The sequence below is a fragment of the Lontra canadensis genome, unplaced genomic scaffold (assembly GCF_010015895.1).
Source record: "Lontra canadensis isolate GAN:19392208 unplaced genomic scaffold, GSC_riverotter_1.0 scaffold115, whole genome shotgun sequence".
Classification (NCBI taxonomy): Eukaryota; Metazoa; Chordata; class Mammalia; order Carnivora; family Mustelidae; genus Lontra; species Lontra canadensis.
The window spans coordinates 1,377,204-1,403,571 of record NW_022631109.1 but is presented as its reverse complement, the minus strand read 5'-3'; the positions used below and the strand labels follow the sequence as shown (position 1 = coordinate 1,403,571).

Genomic DNA, 26,368 nt, shown 5'->3' with positions numbered 1-26,368 from the left:
ATTCTATTTCTGTTTTTCAGGACTATCACATGTCTACTTGTTAGGAGTGAGAACTATCAGATTTCTATACTTTTAAACAAATAATCTTATTTTGAATCTCCATCTTACAAGAATGGTAGGTTAGGTTGAACTTGAACATTCTTGGAAGATACCCCCGGGTTTTTGTTCTGGGTTTTGGGCTTTACACCATGCCAGAATATTGCCCTCCTCCCCTTAGCTGTTGCAGTTTAACCACAGTCTTGCTTTTTTCCTATATCCATGACCCTTTCAGCTTTGGTGACAGGGGCAGTTTCTGGGTTTCACTGGGTGCGCAGGATACTTTTGTGAGGTTGAACATCTCCTGTTTGGGGTCGCATGTACCCTACAACCATTCTGCTAGCTCTCAGTTTTGCTGTAAAGGATATGAGATGTTCAGGCCCTACCCCACAGATATATTCTCCTTCCCTCAGCTTCGTCCATACTCCTCTGCTTTTACCAAGAAATGCTCTTTCCTTCCCTTCTACCTCCTTTGGAAGCTCTCAGTATCCCTCGAAAATCTTGGATTTGGGGGAGGTGGAGTAGGGGAGCGTGGGTGGGTAGGCAGAAAGACCTACATTTCTGTCTCCTGTTGCTATGAACCTCCTGCAAGGCAATGAAATACAGAGGGGGAGGGGGTAAAATCAGAGACAAAACACCCTGATATCATAATATTTAAAGAGGAGTTGGCCTTTATTATTGAAGTATTGATCGCATAGTTCATGCGCCAGTCAGTGTTCCTGTGGTTAAGGAAGGAGAAAGAGTTGGAAGAAGAAGAAAAGGAAAAGAAAGTGGAGGAGGAACAAGAGGAGAGGAAATAGAGACACACTGGGGTCCAAGGATGTCGGTTCAAGTAAAGAACACCGACACCATTCGAAATACTAGACTAGTTGATAGGCTTTCAGTTCCCGGCCATGCTGTCGTTCTCAAGGAGACTCTGGAAAGTACTGGAAAATCTCTGTTGAATTATTCAACACTTATAACGTTTTCATATTACATTAAGTCAGTTTCTCCACCATCTGGGTCAGTCTCTACTACTAGAATGCATAGTTACCACCCTATATTGATGGATTTCTAAACTAACACTTAGAAAATATAGATTAATTATATTTAATTATAATTTGATTTCAGTCAAGGAGTTCTGAATAACAGGAATAAAATTGGCCCATAGTTTGCATAATATTTTTGTCCCTGAAAGGGCTTTATTACCATCAAGCCTAGAAGCAAGCATGGAGTCCAGATGACTGCTGTGAGGTTTGATCAATTAAAGTTTGAAAGTCAGTTTTATTTGCTTGGGTACATGGTTCAGGCTGCAATCCATTATCATTTGTCACTCATAGGTGTTTTTTCAAAGTCTAATTATAATTAATTATATATTTTATTAATTAAATATCTTAGTGTTTTTGAATTTGCAACATTTTATTTTTGGTTTGGCTTAATAAACACATGTCCCTCTCCTTCCCATACACTATAAATAAAGTTCTGTGTAGCCTAGAATTTAATTCATCACTGTTCTCATAAGGGAAAATTGAAAATAAATTATGCATGGCTAATTAAGAGAAGTGAATACATTCTGATAAATCCATATGATAAAAAACTAAGCAACCATTAAAATTCACTGTGTAAAGGAATAGCTAAAATAAACTTTTATCTGTTATAACCCTTTTTTGTTATATTTATATATATTGTATATGTATGTGTGTATTCAAATGAAATATTTTCTGGACAGCTCAGTTATAAAGGATTTTCTTTCTTTCTGCTTATTTTTGATTTTGTAATGGGCCCTATAAAATATAAACTGATGTTTAAAAAAATGAGGACATGCTCTTGTGAAAATTGCCCAATACGTATAGAGATGACTGGAATTACCAGAAGCCATCCCAGCTCGGAGATGTTTAGTCACAGTTTGGACAAGCTGTGTTCCTATTTCAGTTTTGTTCTTGTTCAATAATGAGTGTATGATCTCAGCTAAGATACTTAACCTCTTTTTTTTTTTTTTTCCTAAAAACTAGGGATAAAACAAAACCAACAAACAAAAAAACACTAGGGATACTACTTTCTACCTTGCATTTGAAGAATTGAATAAGATGAAATATCAGATTTTTGTATATAACCTACCACCCACTAGGTCACTGATAGACATTGGTTTTCTGCTCTTCCTGGCTGTTCATGAGGGAGACCATACAGAACAGTAAAAATAGCAGAAGATCCCTAGTCAGGGAAACCTGGAATCAAATGAAAGCTTTGCAAATGTTTGATACACCTTAGGGCAAAGTCTCCAGTACCTCTGAGCTCCTGTTTCCTCATCTATAAAATGAAGGTAATTGTTCTCCCTCCCTTAGAGGGAGGCCTGGGGATTATACAAGATGATGTATGTAACGAACCCAGAATCATACAGGACTGAACACAGAGCAAAGGGTCGATGTCTTTCCCAGCCACTAAAGAGCTAACATTGAAATGAAAAATGGTAGAGTCCACTACAGAGATTGTGGGGTTAAAGGGGCTCGTGGGTGAGGGAGGGTCCAGGAAAGAAGGAGAGACTTTGTTGGAAAACAAAGCAGGCCAACAATTGTGACGTTGAAAGTGACCTAGATAGTGTTTGAGCTTCCTAAGCTTCAGCAGTGAACCTGTTCCACCTCATTACTCATTTCATGTACTTGCAAAGAATATGATCTACATATTTCAAAATAGATTTTTCACCTGTAATTATCTATTCTTTGATTTATTTTAGTCACATTTAAATTATTGTTAAGTTTTAAATAATCCAAGGAATATTATAAGATTTTCATTCAATTAAAAGGAGGCATAAGGTTTTTTTAAAAAAATATGAAAAAAGAAGAGTTTTCAATCTTCATAGGCAGGGGGAAGAAATTTTAGAAGGTGGAATACATCCCTAAGTAAATTTTCAGCCCATATTCAGGAAGTATCAACCCAGGAAAGTCTTTATCTTCATCAGGTCTCTCGCTGAGGGGTAGAACAGGTAATGTTTCATCCAGAGCTACACAGTAACTGAATGCAAGAACTAAAAATTAGGCTGTCAGCATAATTTTCATGACATTATTGCACATGTCTATTTCTGTGTTTTCCTATTTCTCCCTTATTAGAGATATGTGAAATGCATATATATATGTACATATAGATACATATATGTGTATGTATAATTGATACTCATGTATCCGATATGTACAAATTGTGTATGTGTGTGCATGCATATAGAGTGTGTGCAAGGAACAGACAGGGAGGAAAAGAGAAACTTCTCTGAGAGATGGTTAGCCCCTATCCTAAATTAGCATAATGCTTGATAACCCTCTCTAAAATGGCTTAAGCCAATGTAGCTTTTAAGAATGTACATTTTATGCCCAGTCATATAATTATTCCCACATTGAGCCCCTCTAAAACAATCTCTTCCTTTGTTTGACATATTTGCATAGAGTCCCTCTCTGTGGTTTCTCTCTGTTTCAGTCCTGGAAGCCCAGACTCTGAATAATAAAGCAGCCGAGGCTGTGCCTGGCTTGCAGAATTGCCAGTTGAGAAATTGTAATTTTTATCGATTAGTAAATTTACCCTCTTCAAAGGCGTATCAGAAAGCCCCACTGGAGTTAGAGTTTCTGCTGTATTAGTTCAAGGGCACTCTTGAGAGAAAGAATGTGTTTTCAGTAAGATTAAGTCCTCCCTCTCAAAGAGGAAGAATATCCTACAGTGTTGCTTAAAATAGTCAGCACTCTCTCAACCAAAGACAAGATACGCCAGGCAGAGCTGGCTCACTTTTTTTTTTTTTTTTTTTTTTAGGTACCAGGGCTGCAGTTCGCCTTTCTCTGGATCGCAACCTTGGAAGCAATCCCCAAGTCCCAGGGTGTGAGACAGCGGAATGGCCTGACCCCCTGGGAGGGTAGAGATGGCCTGACTGCAAGTTTCAAGAGGTGGGTGTTGGTGCCCCTTCTTTACTTAGAGCAATAAATGCACTGAAACTTCATTGGCAGGTTTTTTTCTTTTTTTAATTTTATTTATTTATTTGATAGTCAGAGATCACAAGTAGGCAGAGAGGCAGGCAGAGAGAGAGAGGAGGAAGCAGGCTCCCTGCTGAGCAGAGAGCCCAATGTGGGGCTGATCCCAGGACCTGGGGATCATGACCTGAGCCGAAGGCAGAGGCTTAACCCACTGAACCACCCAGGTGGCCCTGGCAGGTTTTCCACATGTAAAAAGGCAGGAGTTTCTAGCACAGTATGGGAGGAGCACAGAATGGTCTAGGTCCCTTTTCCCCACAGGCTTTGCCCACATGATTTGCTTTGCTTGGAACATTCAGTGATTCCCTAGGAGTGGTCCCCAAACCAGCACCATCCATAGCACTTGATCCAGTGGGAATGTGTTCATTATGCAGATTCTCAGGTCCACCCCAGACTTATCCATCAGAAGCTCTAGGAAGGGGGCTCAGGAATCTGTGTTTCTGCCATCCCTCTAGCTGATTCTGATGCCTCTGAGATCTACTGCCTTGTGTGGCTCCAATTTATTCCTTGCTACAGAAAAGCTTCTCTGCCCCCTGTCATGGACTGTGTCACCACTTACCATTTACAGTCAAGTGTGTGAGTATTTAATTGCTCCACAAGGCCAGGTGTGTGTTTGTATTGGCTCATCCTTGTACAATCATCGAACAAAACCCACCACACAATAGGCACGTAATAACCATTTGTCATTTTGACAAAGCTAATAACCTTCAGACACTGCTTAAACTTGCTGAGACTCAATTTACTTCTCTTTCAAATGGGTGCAATAAAACATACCTTGGAAAATGGTATGTTTCCCATACCATTTTCCATACCAAATAAGTAAGCTAAGAGATTATAAATTCAGATCTCAGTCAACAATCTATGTGTCTTTAAGTGTGTTTGTGTGTGTGTGTGTATAAATTTTATATGCATAAAATATATACATATGTATTTAAAATGTTACTTAGTTTCTTACTGGAAACGGTTTTGCAGCTGGGTGTCTTATTTAATCCTAGTTTCTCTTGTGTTTCCTTCCTAGCCCTGGGGTGAGCCTCAACTCCTGTATTTTACAAAGTACCATAAGTGACATAGGGTAAGTGTAGGGAGATATCTAATCCTCCAATTTTAGGATATAGAGAGACCTGCTGAGATGCTCCTATTCTCAACCCACATTATACCCCTTCAAAATCCAACTCTTTCTGCTATTTCTGTGATTTATTTAGTTGGGGACTATTTTAATTGTCATCACTTTAGGGGGAGGTTCTACTGGCTTTTAGTGAGTACAGGTCCGTGATGCTACCAAACATCCCACAGTGGACAAGCCTGCCAGTGCCACGGAGAGTTAACAGGTTCAAAATTTCAATAGTACCATGCCTACCTAGAGGTACCCTGCACCACATGAGGCTATGTACCAAGTAATGTGAAAAGTGGCACAAAGGAGGTGTTTGATAAATGAGTTTTTACTTTAAATCTTTGGTTCTTCCATCCCTGTTACCTTTGCAACCTTGACCAACAGGAGGGACTTCATCAGTTCTGTTCTGTCTCTAGCTTTAGCATGGAGGACCAGTGTTAGCCTCTGGCCATGCCCTAGTGAGCATGTTTGCTTGCCACACATCGGGGTTGTTCTTCCTGTCTACGAGCTTTACATTTTATTCTCTCCTTTGTCCTGATGGCATATTAATATATTAAGCATCATTGAGTCCCTCTGTACTAGAGAAAAAGTGGAATTGAAGTTTGGCCTTGACTTCCATGTATTCACAATTACATGAGAGAAATATACTCCAAAGATAAAGTGTGGTGGGTTTGGCTCAAGAACTAAGTACAAAATGCTGAGGAAGCAGGAGAGAGGACCATGAATGCCAAGAGAACATCCACAGGGTTAGGACACAGCTGGACTGAGCCACCAGGATGGAGAGAAAGAGAGGACACTGAGTTGTGGCGAGTAGGAATTTTCAGTGAGAAAAATTTGGGGTGGGATATGTCAGGCAAGGATATGAAGCAGCCAAGACACAGAGTGATAAAGATGATTAGAGGTAGACAGGCAGGGCACAAAATGTGTGCATCTCAGTGCAACACAAAATCCAGAACCTCGTGTTCAAAACGCAGGAAATGGACACCATGAAACGTATTGAAATGTAAGACTCGTGGTATGTTGGGTGGCTCAGTCGGTTAAGCATCTGCCTTTGGCTCAGATCATAATCCCAGGGTCCTGGGATCATTCCCACATCAGGCTCCTTGCTTAGCAGGAAGCCTGCTTCTCCCTCTGCCTGCTTCTTCCCCTGCTTTGGTTGTGCTCTCTCTCTCCCTGACAAATAAATGAATAAAATCTTAAAAAAAAAAAAAAAATGTAAAACTCTTTCCTTTCTACTGCAGTCTCTCCCTTGAACTTTTTTGGTGATTTTGTTGTTTATTATTACAGCAGCTGTGGTATAGTCAAACAAGTAGAACTAAAGAGTGAGTAAGAAGAGTGAGGTGGTTTAGAATGTGTGGAATTGCACGGGTATGAAGAAGAAAGTCAAAGATTGGACCTTTCAAAGTATCTACCATTCAATAACCTCAGGTGGGAAATTATAGAATGGGAAAAACTGAGTGGAGGAGAAAAAGTGAAACTGAATAAGGGAGTGGAGTAAGTACAAGGAGAAGAAAGTTCAGCTCTCCAGACAGTATTTTGAAAAAAAAATGCTGTGGATTGGATTAAGTCTGCCAGTGACTAAAGTAGGCAACCAATTTATTTTTTCCTTATAACATTAAATATTTTTAAGTGTAGAGTCACTGTTTAGTACTATCTGCTGATTACAAAACATGTATCACTTGATAAATCTGGTATTATAATTCTGCAGTTGTAAAATCAATTAAAAATTAGTTTGAACATGGAACAGAATTCTAAAACCTTATGTAAAAGTATTATTATTTTTCATATTCCCTGTCATTATCTAAGGATCTGCAGGAATATTTTTACACTGTAGAAACAGTGGTATACATACTTCTCTCTCTCTTTTTTTTTTTTCCAAATTAACATTATCTACAAATAGTTCCTGTCTCAAAGCATAGTCTTAATCTACATCATGTTTTATGGCTATGTAATTACCCATAGAATACATGGATCCTGATTTTTTTAAGCCTTTCCCCAGTGGGATAACCAGGTTTGTTTTCTCAACCTTCCTAACTAGATATGTATATATCCACATATAAAATTTCAGGAAACTTTAATTTTCACACATATAACTTTATCCTTCTTTTTGATATTTAAGCCCTCTTTTGCAGGATATTTTATTGGGAGGTGGCAAAGTAACTTACCATTCTTCTCATATAAAAATAAAACCAAACTTGCGTAAATTACTATTCACAGAATAAAAACATAACAAAACAGACAAATAAGAGAATGAACTCTAACCCTGCTAAGAACAAAGGCTAGGTTTAAATTACAGAGAGAACCCAGCCAGCTGATGACTAGTCTTTGACGACAATTGTATTAAGGAAAATCACCAATATTGTCAGAAACATTTCTAAGAAAATAGTATGGTCCAATGCCCTGAAGGTGTTTTCATTGTCAATTTTATAAAAGAAAGCTCCAATTTTATAGAAAATGAATTACTATAGAATTTGCGTTGAATTATAGTTTTAACTGGAACTTCTATACCTGAATGAATGCATGGCCATTTGATGGAGCAATTGTCAGTTAGTGTAATTAGCCAGCTTAAGTTTAGTAAAGGACGTTGCCATGCCTCAAAGATGGTTTCAGAGGGAAAGCAGAATGCATTCAAAGGAATGAAAACAAAAAGACCAGGCTTGATGCATGAAGGAGGTAAACAGTTTAGAAAAATATCAATATTACTTGTTTGCACAATTATTCGCTGGAACACTATCTTGGAGTACAAGGTCATATTTAAGTGGCAATAATACCTCTGAAATAGTTCATTTAACAAAAAGAAGCAGTATTTCTGAGTCCAAGGTAGCTATCAAAACTTGTTTAACTACTTCAGAACGCAGTATTGAGAGGGAAAGCTTTAAAGGGAATGCTCATTTATCCAGTTTGAATGAAAATCCTGTTTTTCCAAGTCAAGATTTTTGAATTGGGCTCTTATCTGTGCCATAAATTTCATCAGTGGCAATTCTTTCTGAAGTACTGAGCTATTTAAGATTTGGACATGGAGGATTCGCCTCTTAATGGGGAATGTACATCTGCATTTCATAGCAAAGATGAAATGTCACTGAATTATGCTATGCAGAAGGTGGGTATATTTATTTATTTATGGCTATGGATATTTACAAAATGAAGAAGATAAAGATTATTGCTGATTCATTTTGGGGATAGGAAATTTCAGATACATTCAAGAAAAGAACATATATACTTCATGCTCAGAGAACAACTGGCAAAATGCTAGGATTTTATATCATTTTCTTTATTCTCTATCCCTTCTTTGTGCTTCAAAACACAATGGAAAAGCAGTAATATGAAAGTATGGTATTAACACTTAGAATTTTTCCACTTAATAAAAAAATGCTAGAAACTTCTAAGAATCGTGTTCATGAAGAAGGAAGAGATTATTCCAAGCTCACATATATTGTTAAGTTTCTACCTAAGTTTTGTCATCTGTTGTTCTGAGGTTTGGCCATGATCCTAAGAACACTCAAATACTTATTAAATACATAATGTTTATTATCAAAACATTTACATAATTATAATTGTATTTCTCCTTAGGAAAAAAGAAAGATCAAGTTGGGTCAGATTATTAAATCAGACATGCTCTTTCTATTCACTTGTCTGCTGGCAACTCCAAAGCGAAAAAATAGGGTATTTTTCTCCTTAAAAGAGCTGGCCCTTAGCAGAAGTTTATTTTTCTTTTTCCTAGTTTATTGCGATATAACTGACATATAACATTGTATGAGTTTAAGGTATACAAAGAGTTGATCTGATAACATGTATATTGCAAAATAACTACCAGCATAATGTTCAATAGCATGGCCATCACATAATTAGCATTTCTTATTTCTGATAAGAATATTTAAGATCTGCTGTGTTCACACCTTCCAAGTATAGAGTACAGTATTATTAACTATAATCACCATGCTGTATATTCAATCCTCAGAACTTAATTGTCTTGTAACTAGAAGTTTTTTACTTTTTTAAAGCTTTTTAAATTTTTTATTATTTTATGTTAGGCACCATATAATATGTCATTAGTTTTTTGATGTAGTGTTCCAAGATTCATTGTTTATGTATAACACCCAGTGCTCCATGCAATCTTAATACCCATCACTGGGTTCACCCATACCCTCACTCCTCTCCCATCTAAAATCCTCAGCTTGTACCTTTGATTACCATCTCCCCATTTCTCCCACTTCTCAGCCACTGGTAATCACCTTTCTACTCTCTATTCCTATGAGTTTGACTTTTTCATTCTACTTGTTAGTGATAACGTGAGGTATTTGTTTTCTCTGTGAGCAGACTTTTTTTTTTTTCTTTTCTTTTCTTGCCCATGATAGGAAAGGGTATCTCTGCTTGGAACTGAAAGGCTTCTGAGGAAGCTCTGTGTTTCCAATGATATCACTGAGACAATGACATGAACAAATCCACAATCTTGTGCAAAGATGCTGTTCTTGGCCTTACCGTAGTCATGTTGCTTTTACTTATTCATTCTGTGATCTTGATAATAAGATAAAATTTCATTGGGATTACAGTTATGTTCTACTAAGATATTAAAAGCAGTAAGTGTTCGTTGATTGAAACATGGAATTTTACCTTTTTATAACTGTTAATATATATTATATATCATGTTAAAATATAGATACAGATATTTCGGTATATATATGTACGTGTATATGATAGCATATATATATACATATGATTTTCTGTAGATATATGTGATTCTCTGCATATATATATGACAGTATACATGTATATATATGATGGTATATATAGATATGAATGTGTGTGTGTGTGTGTGTGAATGATTCCCAGTTCTAATAGCTTCTGCCTTAGTCTATTTTATTTGGGGGAAGACATGAACTTGGGTTGACACTGGGTCCTAATCCACTACCCAGGATAAGACATCTCACCACATAATCTAGAGCACCTTACCTATGAGCTATATTAGTTATCTTCTACTGCCTAATAAATTGCCTCAAGCCTACAGGCTTAAAGTAATAAACACTTATTTAGCTCACAATTCTGTGAGTCAGTGAATCACACTGGGATTAACTGAATTGTTAGTTTTGTTCACTTATGCATTTTGGTCAGTTTGTGAGTCAGTATGGAAATGAGGCTGGATATACAAAAATGAATAGAATAAAAACATGGGACGTCTACTTAACCCAGCCTTCGATTACATCAAGAAAGACCTCTTTAAGGAATTACCAATTAGACTGAATTCTGAAAAAGTGAAAACAAGTTTATAGTGAAAATAAGTGGAAATGGGCTATACAAAATATTTGAGGCAGGGAGAACAGCAGTCAGAAAGAAAAGAAATAAGAAAGAGCATGGTACATCCTAAAAAAATTGAAAATATTATGTTTCCTCAATTTTATGACATCATCAGTGCATCATCCATTCCATGTCAGATATTTTGGGGAGGGTGTTACTCTAGAATCTATGGTAAACAGCCCGATTTTCAGAAATTATAAAATGTGAAGCAAAGAGCCACTTATACATCAGAAAATGAAATATTTCAATAGAGAGGGGTTGCTTGGGAATGAAGAATAGTAAGGGGTGAGGATATAGTCATCAACAGGGACCCCATCAATACACTTACATCCCAGAGCAATGGGACGATAAGAAGGTAGTGGCTGGCTTCAAGGAGAGTGCTGTGTTCAAATATGAGTTAAAGAAACATCACTCATTACCACTCACTGTCTATGTAAAGACCTGATTGGCTAGGGCAGTCCTGGAGTTTGAGCAAGTGGTTTAACACCCTGTGATAATAATGTTGACTAGAGATATTGGTTCCCTGGATGAAGGTGGAAGAAGTGACATGGAGGAAAATAGATAGATTAAAGGGCTATTTAGAAAGTAAAATGAAAAGATTTAAAAACTGATTAAACTTGACAATGCTTTGTTATCAATTCTTCAACCATTGTTATCTTACTCGTATTCTCAGTTGTAGGATTTTATCCTAAAGCCAGTACCATTTTATTTTTCAAATCCTTCCACTTTGAAACACACACACACACACACACACACACACACACACACACGTGCACACACACTCCAGAGAAGCATGCTTGACCAAAGCAGATCTCTCACTCCCCTTTCCCTGAGTCTCAGGCATCGCTTCAGCTATCTTTCTGTACCTGGTCCTCAACCAGTCTGCCAATCTCAGATGAGTGACTGTGATTGATGTGAACTTCGGGCAGAAGGCAAAAGGAATAGAGGGGTCTTATGTACTACTTTCTTTTGGGGGGGCACTCTTTTTGGAGGGTCACTCTCTTTGGAGAGTCAACTTGTCCAAATACATAAGACATATAGATAATGGTGGAGAGGAACAAGCAGACATCAACTGGAAATAAGCAGCAGACAACATTTTGGAATGATGGAAATACCCTAAAACTGCACTGTAAATTGTATGATTGTAAATTCTAGAAATTCGCTAAAAAGCATAGAATTTTTTATACTTGCAATGGGTGAATTTTATGGTATGCAATTATACCTTAGCAAGATTTTTTTTTTAAAGACCACAGTAGCTTGTTGCTGTTTAAGTTCTAGATATTTCCATAAACCTAATTTTAATGCTTACCTAGAATATGTACTGTATTTTCTATCACTTTGTCTATTTTGGCCTAACTAAGCCAGTGACTTCAAAACTAACACACTTTTTTAGAGATTTATGTGATAAGAGACTTTTTGTCCAAGAAGTTTGGGGTAGACAAGAACACCACTAACAAAGGAACATGAATCATATACTTACCATGGATGAGACTCTCTTCTAGGTGCTGATTATTTAGCAATGAACAAAACAATCTTTGCTCCAATTAAAATTGTACCTTATAGATTTATTGATTTATTTTTGACATTTATAAAATATCTGTAGAAAGTTTGGATCTAGGTTGCCATGTGTACTATTAAAATTGCTATCACCTCTCAACATCCCTTTAAAAATTCAAGAGCTGAGAAGCTTTTTTAGTGGTGGGATGTGGGAGAATTAATCTCTCTACCACAAATGAAAATTTACTTCTAATCTTTTTCATTCTCAGTGTGTATTTGTGTGTGTGTGTGTGTGTGTGTGTGTGTGTTGCTTGGGTAGAAAATTAAGAAGCAAGTCATTTTATGACTAAAAAATTATTACGAATAAGATTATCTTTTGTAAAAACATCTTCAACCTGGTGGACAATAGATACCTGTAGTTGGATTGAATAAAAGTAAAGAGATCTAGATTTTAAAATATAACTGAAATGTGAAAAGGTTACGTCCTTCCCCAGGTATATTCCCTGATCAAAAATACTTTGCCACACATATGTAAAGTTTCCCTGTGTTTTACCCGCTTACCAGGGGCCATATGTTGGAGGGAAGTTCAGACACAGGAAAGAGAGATGGGTTGAGAGAGAGTCAAATCCTCACCTAAGAAGCAAGAAAATAAAAGATCATGCGGTTTAAGAAACTTTGGGAGGTTTTAGAGGGTATAGAATAGGTTTCTCAAAAGCAGCACCATGGTCATTTGGGGTCAGATAATTTTATTTTCTTCTGAGGGACCGGACTGTGCATTGTACGAGGTTTAGCAACATCCCCAGTCTTTACTGATTTGGTATCAGTAGCACCTCCCCATCGCTGTAACGATCAAAAATGTCCTTGAATATAGCCAAACGTCCTCTGAGGGTCGACATCACCTCTCTTTATCCACTCTCCCTACCCTGCACCCGTACCAAATTAGTGGTGTACAGTGAACGGTGGTATCAGGTCATAGGGTAACTGTGTGTCCAGGTTTGCCAGTAAAAGACCTGGCTTATTCCTGTTATCCTGTTATCCTGGCATAGTTATTTAATAATGCCTGTTTCCCTTTCAAAATTGCCTCTTTGTGGCATAAAGTACATGAACAGTCTAATAATAGAGTACCTTCCCTTAATCTGCACTGTGTTTTATGGAACAATAGGTGTTACAGGTTCTCAGTGATTGGAGAGGTTGGCTTTTCCATAGCCCTGTCCCCATTTTCCATCCCAATAAGGCCAAGTAGCAGTTGTCTTTTTCAGCTTCAGGTTAAGAGTGTTAGCTTTGGTTTGCCCACATTCTAAAAATCTAAACATGCCTTTCTCTTAATGTCAGGCCATGCTGTTTGGCTATCATGGTGGAATTGTTCTGTGTATACAAATGTACATTAAAGCTCCTTGAGTCTTTTTTTCTTTAGAGAGTTGAGCTGTCATAAAAGCTCCCTTTGGGGGCCTCAGAAGACCTGGGCAAGATGTCCATTTTCAGGGACAGCCAGTGCCCCTAAACACTCTTGAAGACCAACATAGTGGTTAAGGGACACAGACTTCACATCAAAGTGAAGGCAGTAGGAGAGGCAAGGATCCAGACCAAGAATTAGAAAAAAAGAACTGGTCTAGGAGTACACATTTCAGTCATAAGAGCAAGACAATGACAAAAGGTCCTGAATCCAGACATCAGCTACTAGACCCATCCATCAGCTTGGCTGCATGATTTAGGAATAAAATGTCAGTTGTTGATACCTGCTGTCCTCAAGTTTTTCTGGCAAAGAACCCTCAGTCCAGGAGAGCAGTTGCTAATCCATTCAGATATTTTATCCTCTTTCATCCCTCTATTGAAGACCTTTCTGTTACTTTGTTTCCTTTATAAAATTAAAACAACAGACAATTCCCAGGGCCATATTTCTCTGTCATTTGCTTTACTGCTCAGCAGCAGAAAAATAAAGATAAATTGGAAGAAAATACAAGAAAGTGAGAATGTGTCTAGGAAGGCTGTGATTTGTCTTCAGTGTGAGCTATTTTGCATGTGATTTATCAGGATATAATTTTGTAAGAAGGAAAATGCACCCATTGAATGAGATCGGACAGAAATGCAGCCACATTTTGCAATCCGTCCATCCTACATGATCCAGCCCATTGCTGCGGGTGGTTTTTCCCATGTGTTTGTTAGAGTGGTATCGCTGAAGAATATTTGCTTATTCCTAGAAATATGTCATTCTTGTAATTACTGTTGTTTTCCACTGATGAGAAAAATTCTGTCTTTTCAGTCTCCAGTACATTGTGGAATATCCCAACTTAGATCTTGCAGAAAACCAATTCTTCATTTTATAGAAGAAACCCAGCTAGAGAGGCTTAAATTCACGCAGCTAATTAGTAGTACACTTCAGACTAGAAATCAGATATTTCTATACCTTCTTATAGGCCCTTTCCAGTGACGAAAATTATTTCTAGTAAGATAATTTTGGAGGCCTGGAATTATAAAGACGTAGTGATGGACACATCTCAGTTTGCATAGGACTTTACAAGCCTTCATACCAAAAGTCCCATCTCCCAGGAAATCCCTCAGTCCCAGGAAAATCTGGACAGTTGGTTAGCCTATGACACGCACTTATTTCATGTTCTTTCTGTCCCTTTCATCTCACTCTCACATAACACTTGCAGGCTAGAAGACTGAGATTTTCTTAAGCTGTATAGTGTTTGCTTCTTTTCTTTCTTTTTTTTTTCTTCCATACCCTGTGCTGCAAAGGGCTGATTTTATTGCCATGGTGCACATGAGAGGCTCTTGCCTTGGGCTCCTTTTAGAGGAGAACATTCTCCTCTCCTTTGACCGTGCCCCAGTCCATGGGGAGAGGAGTCTTAAGACACCACGATGTAGCTTTCTAGAAGGCATTCCAGCCCTCAGGGATGTGAACCTTTCTGGGGGCATGTATAGGCCTCTGTATGCACGTCAGTTTCAGGGTGGCCAAGAACAGCTGTTTGCAGGAGCCTGGGAAGGAAGATGTGGAAGGAATTCCAATAAGTGAGTTGAGCTGTCTGTAGGTTTGTGCGCCCATCTCTCGGTGATGTGGGAAGGAACCGGGTGAAAACAGAGGGAGGTAAAGCCTGGACTTGGAGCCAGCTCCGCCTTCCCCTTATCCCAAGTTCCTGCCCTGATTCCAAGGCTTCTGAGAATTCTAAATTTAAAGCCTGCCTTCTAGATTAGCATGAAGGGGCATTTGTCAAGAATAGGAGGCTTGCACACATTTTATCTCACAGTTGGTTAGCTTGATTTATAATTTTAAAGTATTTATCCATATGGTGTTTGGGTTTGCATTTGTACTATTGTCCCAGCTCCGCAGCTCTTAAGGGGAGGGCTTGACTGCCGCCTTCCCTCAAGTCACAATTGTTCCTGACATTACCTCTAGATGTATTTAGAAATTTTGACTCTCTGAACAGCATGACAGTCAAATAAACTTATGGTACATGAGTACTTACAATTCCTACTTTATTTGTCAAGTTTGCAGGGTCCATTTTGTAGTCTTCTGGACCCTGCCACTATTACCCTGGCTTGCCAGTAGCTCCAAGCAACTGCACTCAGAGGGAGACTTGGTCTGCTGTCTGGAATCTCCTTTTGTAAAAGCAAATAAAAAGTCTCGTCCTGGGCTAGATAAAGATAGGACTTGTCACCTTGGGATGGACACAGCAGAATCCGTTGAACTACATTTCCCCCGGAAGACTGATTTTTTTTTTCAGCATAGTTCAAGTGCAAAAAAGATATTTTATGGTTTATGTTACACACATAGTTTCTCACACATACTGTCACCTTTCAACTGTACACATTGCTGTGTCAGTAAATTACCAGGCTATTTTAACACAGAAGCCAAATCTCATAAATTCAGATAGAAGCATTAAAAAAAAATCTAATAAGTGGCCATTCTTCCCTGAGCATTTATAACGTACCAACTTTGTGCTAAATAGTCTACAACCATTGTCACTGTTAATTCTTGCAACAACCAAATGACTGTGTGATTTGATTATACAAATGGAAATATAACTAAAACAAACAAACAAAACCCAAAACTCTGTGACATTTGTGGGCAATGAGCATCAGTATGCATTTTAGTTTTTACTTTTGTAATTTAAACATATGTAATTCAATGTAACATATTTTTGTAATTGAAACATAAGTTTCCTATTTGTATCCTCATTATACAAATGAGGAAACAGAGACGGAGGCAAACTATAAGGGACTCTTAGCTCTAGGGAACAAAGTGAGAGCTGCTGGAGGGGAGGAGGTGGGGGATAGGGTAATTGGGTGATGGGCATCAAGGAAGGCATGTGATGCAATGAGTATTGGATGTTATATGCAACTGATAAATCACCAAATTCTATCCCTGAAACTAATAATGTACTCTATGTTAGCTAAATTGAATTTAAATAAAAAGTTTAAAAAATAATAAAATAAAATGAGAACCTGGGGTCGGGGGGGGAACCTGAGGTTCTAGCATGTGTCTCTTGTCCAAGTTGCCCTCTGTCAAACCATTAGTCAGTTCATCCAGGAAATATCTACTGCAAACATTTCCTGTGTTGTGGCCTCTACTAGGTCTTCCCAGTGTGTTGGGTAAATGGACAACAAAACAATTATTTATGAAACTTACTATCATCAGGAAGACTTAGGATTTGGGGGAAAATTAAAAGAGAAGCATTAAACTCAGCCCTAGGTAAAACAAATACCTTCAAATATTTTCAGGCAGAGTCAAAGCTGGAGCTGAGTCTTAAAGAAGAAACAGGTATTATCTTAGACTGATGGAACGAGGACAAATTTGTCAAGCAAAGGGAACAGCATACGCAAAGTCATGGAAGCATGAAAGTTTCTGGGAACATGTAGAGAATGACAGTTACTTTCCTGTGGCCAGCTATGGTGGAGGGGGGTAAGGGTGGGGAGGGCAGTGGTGTGCTGTAAAGGAGGAACAGGCAAAACCAAAACATTTTTTGAAACACCAAGAACACTAACAAAAATGTTCGTGATCTAGAAAATACCAGTGGATTTTGCCTTTCTAAGTTAAATGAATAAAGCACCACTGCAAGAAGAAATCTTCTTTTATAATTCTAATAATAATAATAACAACAACAATATTTTTATTATTATTATTTTATTTTATTTTTCAGTGTTCAAAGATTCATCGTTTATGCACCACAGCCAGTGTTCCATGCAATACGGGCCCTCCTTAATACCCACTACCAGGCTAACCCATCCTCCCACCCCCCTCCCTTCCAAGTTTGTTTCTCAGAGTCCATAGTCTGTCATGCTTCATCTCCCCCTCCAATTTCCCCCAATTCACTTTTCCTTTCCTTCTCCTAATGTCCTCCATGTTATCCCTTATGTTCTACAAGTAAGTGAAACCATATGATAATTGACTTTCTCTGCTTGACTTATTTCACTCAGCATAATCTCTTCCAGTCTCATCCATGTTGATATAAAAGTTGGGTATTCATCCTTTCTGATGGAGGCATAATACTCCATTGTGTATATGGACCACAACTTCTTTATCCATTTGTCTGTTGAAGAGCATCTTGGCTTGCAAAAAGAAATCTTGAAACCTTACCATTCTCTATAATATCCTAAAGATGGAGAAATGAAACCTGGATATAGTTAAGTGACTTGCGTCACTGAGAGCTAAAACTTAGTAGAGTGATTATTCTTCTGAATCCTTAATCCCAAGGCTCAGGGCACTAATAACCACCCTGGAGACCCTTGTTTTATCTTATTTTAACTAACCGAACAATTTCAAGTCTAATTGCAGGCTGGATTTTAGTGAACACATTTTTGTAGAGGACCAAATGAATGTGGATAGACTGGAATGAAGGCAATTATCTATTTGCAAAAAATATAAGCACCTCATTTTCAGTGGTTATCTCATCTTTTAATGTAAAATAGTACTATAATGATAAATATTATTTGCATCTAGAGTGTGTATTTTGAAAAGTAATCAAACACTTATGTTAAAACCAAGACCTTCAGATTTCCCCACACTATTATCTCTGCCCACATTATATATCTGCCATCACAGCTATTCTGGTCCTATTTCTAGGACCAACCCTAACCTTAAATGGAAGGGATTCAGTTTAAACATTTGAGATTGGCATCTCAATTTAAATAACCAGGCTTTTGTCTCATTCTCCAAACCCAAACCCTGACTTCCGTTCTGATAAATGGGCCCTCATACTATTACGTAGCTCTGTCCTTCCCTTTCTGGTCCTCTTTTAAGATGTATTCAGCTCTAAACCCCAGCCCATAATTGAACTCCACTTCTTTTTCTATAGATACTGTTGGTCCAGTCATCTTGGATTTCTAAACACACATACTCATGGATGAGCCCTTTCCTTCCTGAGGCCGTAACAAAACTCCAACATACTGAGTTATCATCTACTGTTACTTTTCAGCAAATACTATTCATCTGGTTGGACAGGGATTAATTCTGGCACCTTTTGATTAGTGTCTTTTTAAAAAAAGATTTTATTTATTTATTTGAGAGAGAGAGAGAGAGGGAGGGAGGGAGAGAGAGAGCTAACAGAAGGAGAGGAAGAAGCAGGCTCCCCCCTGAGCAGGGAGCCCGATGCGGACTCAATCCCAGGACCCTGAGATCATGACCTGAGCTGAAGGCAGACACTTAACTGACTGAGCCACCCAGGCACCCCTTCAATTAGTATCTTTGAAAAAAAAATCTATTTCATATAGTAAGTTAACTGCTACTGCTTGTGCTGCCTTGTATTAAATCAGGTAGGATACGTCCTATAATATAGGACATGATAACCTTTTGTTAAGGAGGGAAATATGCAATAGTAGAGAGTAAGGGAGAGGTCAGGAGATTGTGTGGTGAGACTCCTTCAGGAAGGAGTTAGGGTTCCAGATTTTGGTGAAGTAGCCAGCTATGTAGGGAAAAAAAGCATCTATCCAAAGAGCACAGAGGGATCACTGCTCTAGAGGAAGGTTCTGTTAGCCAGGTGATTTGGAAAACCTTTTGGACTCCCTTTATTCTTAAGATGGGGCTTCTGAATCTATCGAGCTCTCACTCTTCATAAGAACCCGTTGTCAAAGAAACCTGAAAGCCTCACTATGGGAAGATGTCCTAACCCACAGGAAATATTTAAAGATCTCTAATTGTCAGGAATAACAGATGGAAACATAATATAGTGGAAAGGTTAGGATCAGATATTGTTTTATTTAGAAAGAGCCTCTGAGCTGTTTCTAATTATAGATAAAACAAGATAGTATACAGGGAGATCATTCAGCTGGAAGTCAGGAGTCCTGTGTCCCAGTCATATCTCTCCATGCATCTGATTCTAGAAGGTGCCCTTGACTATGTCAGCTGAGTTTTCTGCCCTCAGCATGTTCAGCTATATCTGTTGGTGGAAATTAAGTGTTTTTAATTTTTTTTTACAATCTCATTCATCTGAGAATTCTATAATATGAGGGTATATGAACATTCTCTATAAACACTATTAGTCAACAGTGAAAGTCACAGACGAGGAAAATATAACTAAAACAAACAAACAAACAAAACCCAAAACTCTGTGACATTTGTGGGCAATGAGCATCAGTATGCATTTTAGTTTTTATTTTTGTAATTTAAACGTATGTAATTCAATGTAGCACAGTTTTGTAATTGAAACATAACAGTTTCCTAACTGGATGCCTTATTTCCATTCTCATCCTCCTGTAGTCTTTTATCTGCACAACAGCTGGCATGATCTTCCTAAAGCCTAAGTAAGATCATTATATTCTCTTTTTTATACTCCTCCCCATGAAGCCCTCTTGCTTTTAAGACAATAGCCAAGCATCTTATGGTGGCCTCTACGACCATCTCTGGAAACAAAGCCCTGCTACCCATCCTGACTTCAGTGCCTGCAACTTGTTGCTTCTTCACAAAGTTTAACTACAAGAGCATTCTCTCAACCACTTGGCTACCCAAAAGTCATTCCTTATTTAGGATTGTTACACATGCTGGTTTTTCTGCCTGAGCTGCTTTCTCTGGTTTGTCCACATCATTCAGGTCTCAGCTCCACATCTTTGCAAAGGAACTTCCTCCAACCCAGCTAATGGACTGCCCATTGTTGTGCTCTACTTACCTTGATCCCTTTTTTTTTTTTTTCCCTACAAAACATCCACTTTTAGCTCATTGGATATTTTTGGCTTGATGATTACTGTCTTCTCTCATCAGAATGTGAGTCCCATGCTGACACAGACTTTATCTTGTTTACTGAGGTATCTTTAGTGTTTAGAGTAGCTCTACACATGGTTGTCCTTCCCAGATTAGTCATTAAATGAATGGATATGCCCATGGAAGGAAATTAAACTCTAACAATTCAGCACAGATCCTATGTGTGCTATTTATAGAAGCCATAATTAAATATCCTATATCACTACCATCAATGCAGTTTTATTCTAATCTAATTACATATTCATGAGGCTCTTTAGGTACAAAAGAGGTAACATTAGTGACACTGTTTACATAGTGGACATCAGAATTTATAATAGTAATTCCAAGCTATATAGTTCTTCATCAGCAGAAAAAGGCATCAAACAGAAGAAAATTCTATAAAATGTTGTGTTAGCAAGTGCAAAGATATTTCTTGTCTCTTTTTAAAAAATTCTTCCCTTTCGGGGTGCCTGAGTGGTAAAATCAGTTAAGCATCTGACTCTGTTTTGGCTCGGGTCATGATCTCAGGGTCACAAGGTCACATGCTCCATGCCCAGCATTAAATCATGCCTGGGATTTTCTCTTCCTTTTCCTCTGCCCCTTTTGCTTATGCTCTCTCTTTCTAAAACAAATAAATCTTTAATTCAAAATATAAGAGTTCTTCTCTTTTTTTCTATTTCATAAATCAGGTATTTGATTTCATGCTATCCTTTTCTTGTATATTCAGTATTCACAATGGCCAGTAATACCTCAAAGAGCTCATTTAAATATTTGGGATCTTAGAAGATAAGAGGGGAAAAAAAGCATTGTTAGAGCAGATATTATAAAGAAAAAGAATCAGGTTCCAGAGAGATAAGGTGGGGAAGAAAATAAATACATAGCATATATCGAGCCACTGTGGTAGAACAAGAGACAGCTCCGTATCCTGAATGAATGTATAATTTCCCCCAAAACAGACATACTTTTTAGGGACTTTCTTCACACCTTAATGGTGATGGTGTTACACGTATCTCTACAAGAGAGAAATCCATCAAGGTAGAGGGACATATACAACCACTTTACATAATCTAAAAGTACAACCAGTATATTTTTAGAGTGTTCCTGTGCCATAAGCAGCATCAGCATCACTGCCTGGCCGTCCCCGGGCCACCCAGCACATGACAGTCATCCATGTTAAATAGGCTTTGAGTCGGGCACAGTTAAGTCTTCCACACACAGAATGCTTGCCCTTGCTGCCACAGTGAGGCTGGTCTCATATAATTTAATTTGCAAGGATTGATTTTTTTTTCCCAATATGAAAGTGTTATGTATTCAGTCCAAAAATTTGAGAACTTCAAAAATGCATAGAAAAAAAAAAAAACAACAAAGCCCAAAAACTCAGGTATAAAGATACCACCCAGACATTGTTCTATTTTTGTACATGCCTTTCTAGCACTGTTACATGAGTATAGATATATGTGAAGATTTTTATTTATCGTGTATATATGCATATATACATGTGTATATATGTTTGTGTATATATAGTAAAATATACAATATGTTCTGTCATATGTACACATTAATATGTGTATATAATGCATAAATGTCATCTATTTATATACACGTATTTTTATACGATATTATCATATTGTACAAACTCTGTTGTAGCTAATCTGACTTATTTTTACTCAGTGTACATTTCTTATGTCTCTGTTCCTCAACAACATAAATTTAATGATTGCTTATTATTCCACTACATATATATATATATGTATATATATATATATATATGTTGTCTTTTTTTTTAAGATTTTATTTATTTATTTGACAGACAGAGATTACAAGTAGGCAGAGAGGCAGGCAGAGAGAGAGAGAGGAGGAAGCAGGCTCCCTGCGGAGCAGAGAGCCCGATGTGGGGCTTGATCCCAGGACTCTGGGATCATGACCTGAGCCGAAGGCAGAGGCTTTAACCCACTGAGCCACCCAGGCGCCCCTATGTTGTCTTTTTTGACTACTTTTGATTGCTTCAAAATATTATAAATGTTTGAGTTTTAAAAAATCCTATTAGCACATATAGAATAAAAGATAGAAGTCCATTTTCATTGAACCATCAATAAAGGGGTTGTTGAGCTCATGGTGATCAGTTTATATCAGTCATTATGCCAGAAACTTCTTGTATATCATTTAATCTTCAAACATATATGTAGAACAGAGAATGTTATTCCCATTTTGCACCCAAGAAAACTGACGACATATTACAATTTTAAAAATATATAAATATACACATACTCTCATACAAACACACCCAGACATTATATACACCCATATGTATATACTGAATAGGAAGTTCTATTTTTTATATATTTTATTTATTTATTAAACAGAGAGAGAGAGAGAAAGAGAGAGAGAGAGAGAGAGCAAGAAAGGGAACACAAGCAAGAGAAGCAACAGAGGGAGAGGTAGGCTTCCTGCTGAGCAGGGAACCTGGTGAGAGGTTTGATGCAGGGACCCTGGGATCATGACCTGAGCCGAAGGCAGACACCCAACAACTGAGCCACCCAGATGCCTCTGAATGGGAAGTTCTCCTAAATTTTGTCATATTGCTTTTAAGAGTTAATAAAGAAGGTCAGGAAAGATTTTTCAGTCTGTTGTAGTCACTGTAGTTTTGTAATTCTTTAGGAGATGCAGAACCATAGACTTTCAAAACTATCTAGGTAGGATACTCAATTTTTTCTAACTTGGCTCTATTGTTTTATAGATAAGAAACTTGGACTCAGATAATCATGTTTATATCAGTTTCAGCACCTGACTCTGAATTCAGGCTGTGTTATAACATCATTTGTTCCTTGATTCATTCGTTCAGTGATTATCTATTTAGCACCTACTGTGGGCTGAACTGAGAAAGGCCCAGACACATGAGTAGACCAAATTTTCAAGAACTTGTCATCTCTGAGACCAAGGTAGACTCTTTTATGCACCAAGTCTGTATCAGTGTATCATCTCTATAGGAGGGTCATTTGGTTCCATTCTTCCAACTTCCCCGTGCCTTATTCCATGTTCCCTTATCCCACCTCCTCATAGTTGACTGACTCCATGGGTTACTATACCTGTGCAATAGACATTGATAGATTTCCTCCATTGTCAGTGTGTGATTCTAAGGTGGAGATATTACATCCTTCTTTCTTGGCTAGATAGTGGATATTCACTGTGATCCAGGAAGAGTTTCTGTTCATATTAATCAATTCCTCCAAATCCTAAGCATGACTCAGTAGCATTAGGCAAATCAGATTGTGGTAAGTGCTGAAATAGAGATTTTATTGGCTATATAACAAGTTACCCCCACATTTAGTGGCTTATACCTATAAACATTTATTATGTCATGGTTTCAGCAAAGTAGGAATTCAAGCATGCCTTAGCTGGCTCCTCTTACTCAGGGGCCCTCATAAACCTGGTATCAAGGTATTGTCTTGGGGCTGTGATCATATCAAAGCTTAATTGAGGAGGATACACTTCCAAGCTCACTCACCTGTTTGTGGCTTTTGACTCTAGACTCAAGGGACTCACATCCTCTCAGGCTGATGGTTGAAGACATCAGTTCTTTCCCATGTTGCTTTCTTCACTGGACTACTCATAATATAGCAGTTTGCTCCCCCCGAGTTAGGGGTCTGACAGAGTAAGTTGACTAGCAAGATGTAAATCACAGAATTTTTGTAATCTAATCTCAGAAGTGACATTCCACCACTTCTACTATATGCTATTCATTTGAAGCAAGTCATTGGCCTCAGCACACTTTCAAGGGCAGGGGATAACACAAGAGCAAAATTACCAAGAAATGGGGATCACTGGGATCCATTTAAGAATTGCCTTGCACAAAAATAAACCAAAGAGAAGACTAGTGAATGCTGAATGTCCTCATTATCCACCCCCCCAGGTGAATTCTACCCAACATTCCTTCATTCATTCATTTTAATTAATTAGTTGATTAATTAATCTTTATTTCAAGTTATTTAAATTCTAATTAGTTAACATATATGGTAAAATTGGTTTCAGGTATAGAATTTAGTGATTTATTAGTTACATATAACACACAGGGCTCATCACAAGTGACCTTTTTTTTTTTTTGTTAAAGATTTTTATTTATTTATTTGAGAGAGAGACAGTGAGAGAGAGCATGAGCGAGGAGAAAGTCAGAGGGAGAAGCAGACTCCCCACGGAGCCGGGATCCCGATGTGGGACTCGATCCGGGGACTCCGGGATCATGACCTGAGCTGAAGGCAGTCGTCCAACCAACTGAGCAACCCAGGCGTCCCACAAGTGCCCTTCTTAATACTCATCACCCATTTAGCCCCTCTCCCACCCACCTCCCTCCATCAATCCTCAGTTTATTCTCTATATTTGAGTCTCTTGTACTTTGTTTCTCTCTTTTTCCTTCCCCTATGTTCATCTTTTATTTCTTAAATTCCACACATGAGTGAAATCATGTGGCATTTGTCTTTCTCTGACTTACTTTGTTTAGCTCCATCTGTGTCATTGCAAATGGCTGGATTTCATTATTTTTGATGGCTGAGTAATATTCCAGTGTGTGTGTGTGTGTGTGTGTGTGTGTGTGTGTGTGTACACCACTTCTTTATCCATTCATTAGTCAGTGGACATCTGGGCTCTTTCCGTAATTTGACTCTTATTGATAATGCTGCTATAAATATTGGGGAGCATGTGCCCCATCAAAACAGTACTTTGGTATACTTTGGGTGAATACCTAGTAATGCACTGGCTGGGTCATAGGACAGTTCTAATTTTAACAGTATGGAGAAACCTCCATACTGTTTTCCAGAGTAGCCATACCAGTTTGCATTCCCACCAACAGTGTAAGAGGGGTCCCCTCTCTGCATCCTCAACAACACCTGTTGTTTCCTGAGTTAATTTTAGCCATTCTGACAGGTATGAAGTGTTCTTCATTAAAAAAATAAATAGTATTTGAACTGGACTTGCAAAATATACATTAAAGTGAAGGAGGTTTTCACAGGAAAATGAACAGGAGAGAAAGGGTACCAGCTTGAATAAAGGCACAGAAGATTCAAAGTTCTGGGACTTATTCATTCAAGTGACATTACAGAGAGACTGCCACATGCCAGAGTAATAATAGTCTGGTAGGGCTAGAGCATAGGACAAATCATATGTCTTATCTGACTGTCTGCAGAAAGACCATTAACCCAGTGTTCTTCCTGCTGCTAAATGATGCTACATCATTTTTCTAGACTAGTAACTGTATGTCAAACTTCATTACAGAATCCTGGAAATAGAGAGCCTTATAAAAAGTCATGTAGCTTATCTCGGTTTATGGGAAAAGAATAGACTTCAATATCTGAAACACCTGAATCCATTTGGGCCACTTATCAGCCCTTTGCCCACGTCATTTAACCTTACTAAATCCAAGTGTCCATAGCTATAAAATGGAGCAATTATAATTATATCAAACTACTGTTGGAAGGATTAAAGGAGATAACATTTGTGAAAACACATAGTTCAATACCTGGTGTATAATAGATGTTCAATAAGCATTGACTGGCTTGCCTTGCTTTTTTCTGTACTCCTTTGCCTTTCTTTTTTATCCCATTTAGAAACTCTCTAAGTTATTAAAAAAAAAAATGATTACCAGGTTTTTAAAAAGCTTGCTAAGAAAGTCAGCCATCTTTACATCATTCCAAAGCTTTGAAATCGTTCCTATCCTGGAAGCAAAGGTTTCAGGACTTTAAAATTAGGACAAACTTAACCCCACTTTAATTCTATTATTCTTAGTTAATATATTTGCACCTGAGACACACTCATTGATGCTTCTTTAATTGAGTTATTTTTCACCTTGTAGCCAAAAGTAATTTAAATCCTTTGAAAGGTAAAACTAACACTACTAATTGTACAAAATCTAGAGAACTATAATAAGTACTAAGCAAACAGATGGTTAGTTTAAATGACTTAAGAATCTCTATGTTTTTATCTTAAGAAAGACATTTAATACCTGGGCTAATTATAGATACGGCACTGCCTGACACATTGTAATTTATGCTTCTATTCTGATTTCTTCTTTATTTAAAAAAATTAGGTTCCTTTGCATGAGGTGTTCCATGCATCTGAGACTATTATACAAACTAAGGCTAAGCTTAATTCCAATATTTAAAAATGCTTTAAGCAATAATGCTAACTTTAACCTGAACCTTGTTTAGGAAAAAAAAAAAAATGCTATTGCTGCTTGAGCTCATTAGCAATGTAAGAGAGAAAACAAGATATACCAGGAGGTAGATC

General features: G+C 37.8%; 1 protein-coding gene across 2 annotated transcripts in view; it reads left to right on the top strand.

Annotated features, from left to right (window-relative positions):
• LRRC4C (leucine rich repeat containing 4C) overlaps nucleotides 1-26,368 on the top strand; it is a 1,149,700-nt gene that overhangs the window by 726,138 nt on the left and 397,194 nt on the right. For both annotated transcript variants that reach the window (XM_032840678.1, XM_032840672.1), the window contains exon 5: nucleotides 3,805-3,935. The gene's annotated coding sequence lies outside the window, so the exon portion shown is untranslated. The remainder of the gene's footprint in view (nucleotides 1-3,804; nucleotides 3,936-26,368) is intronic.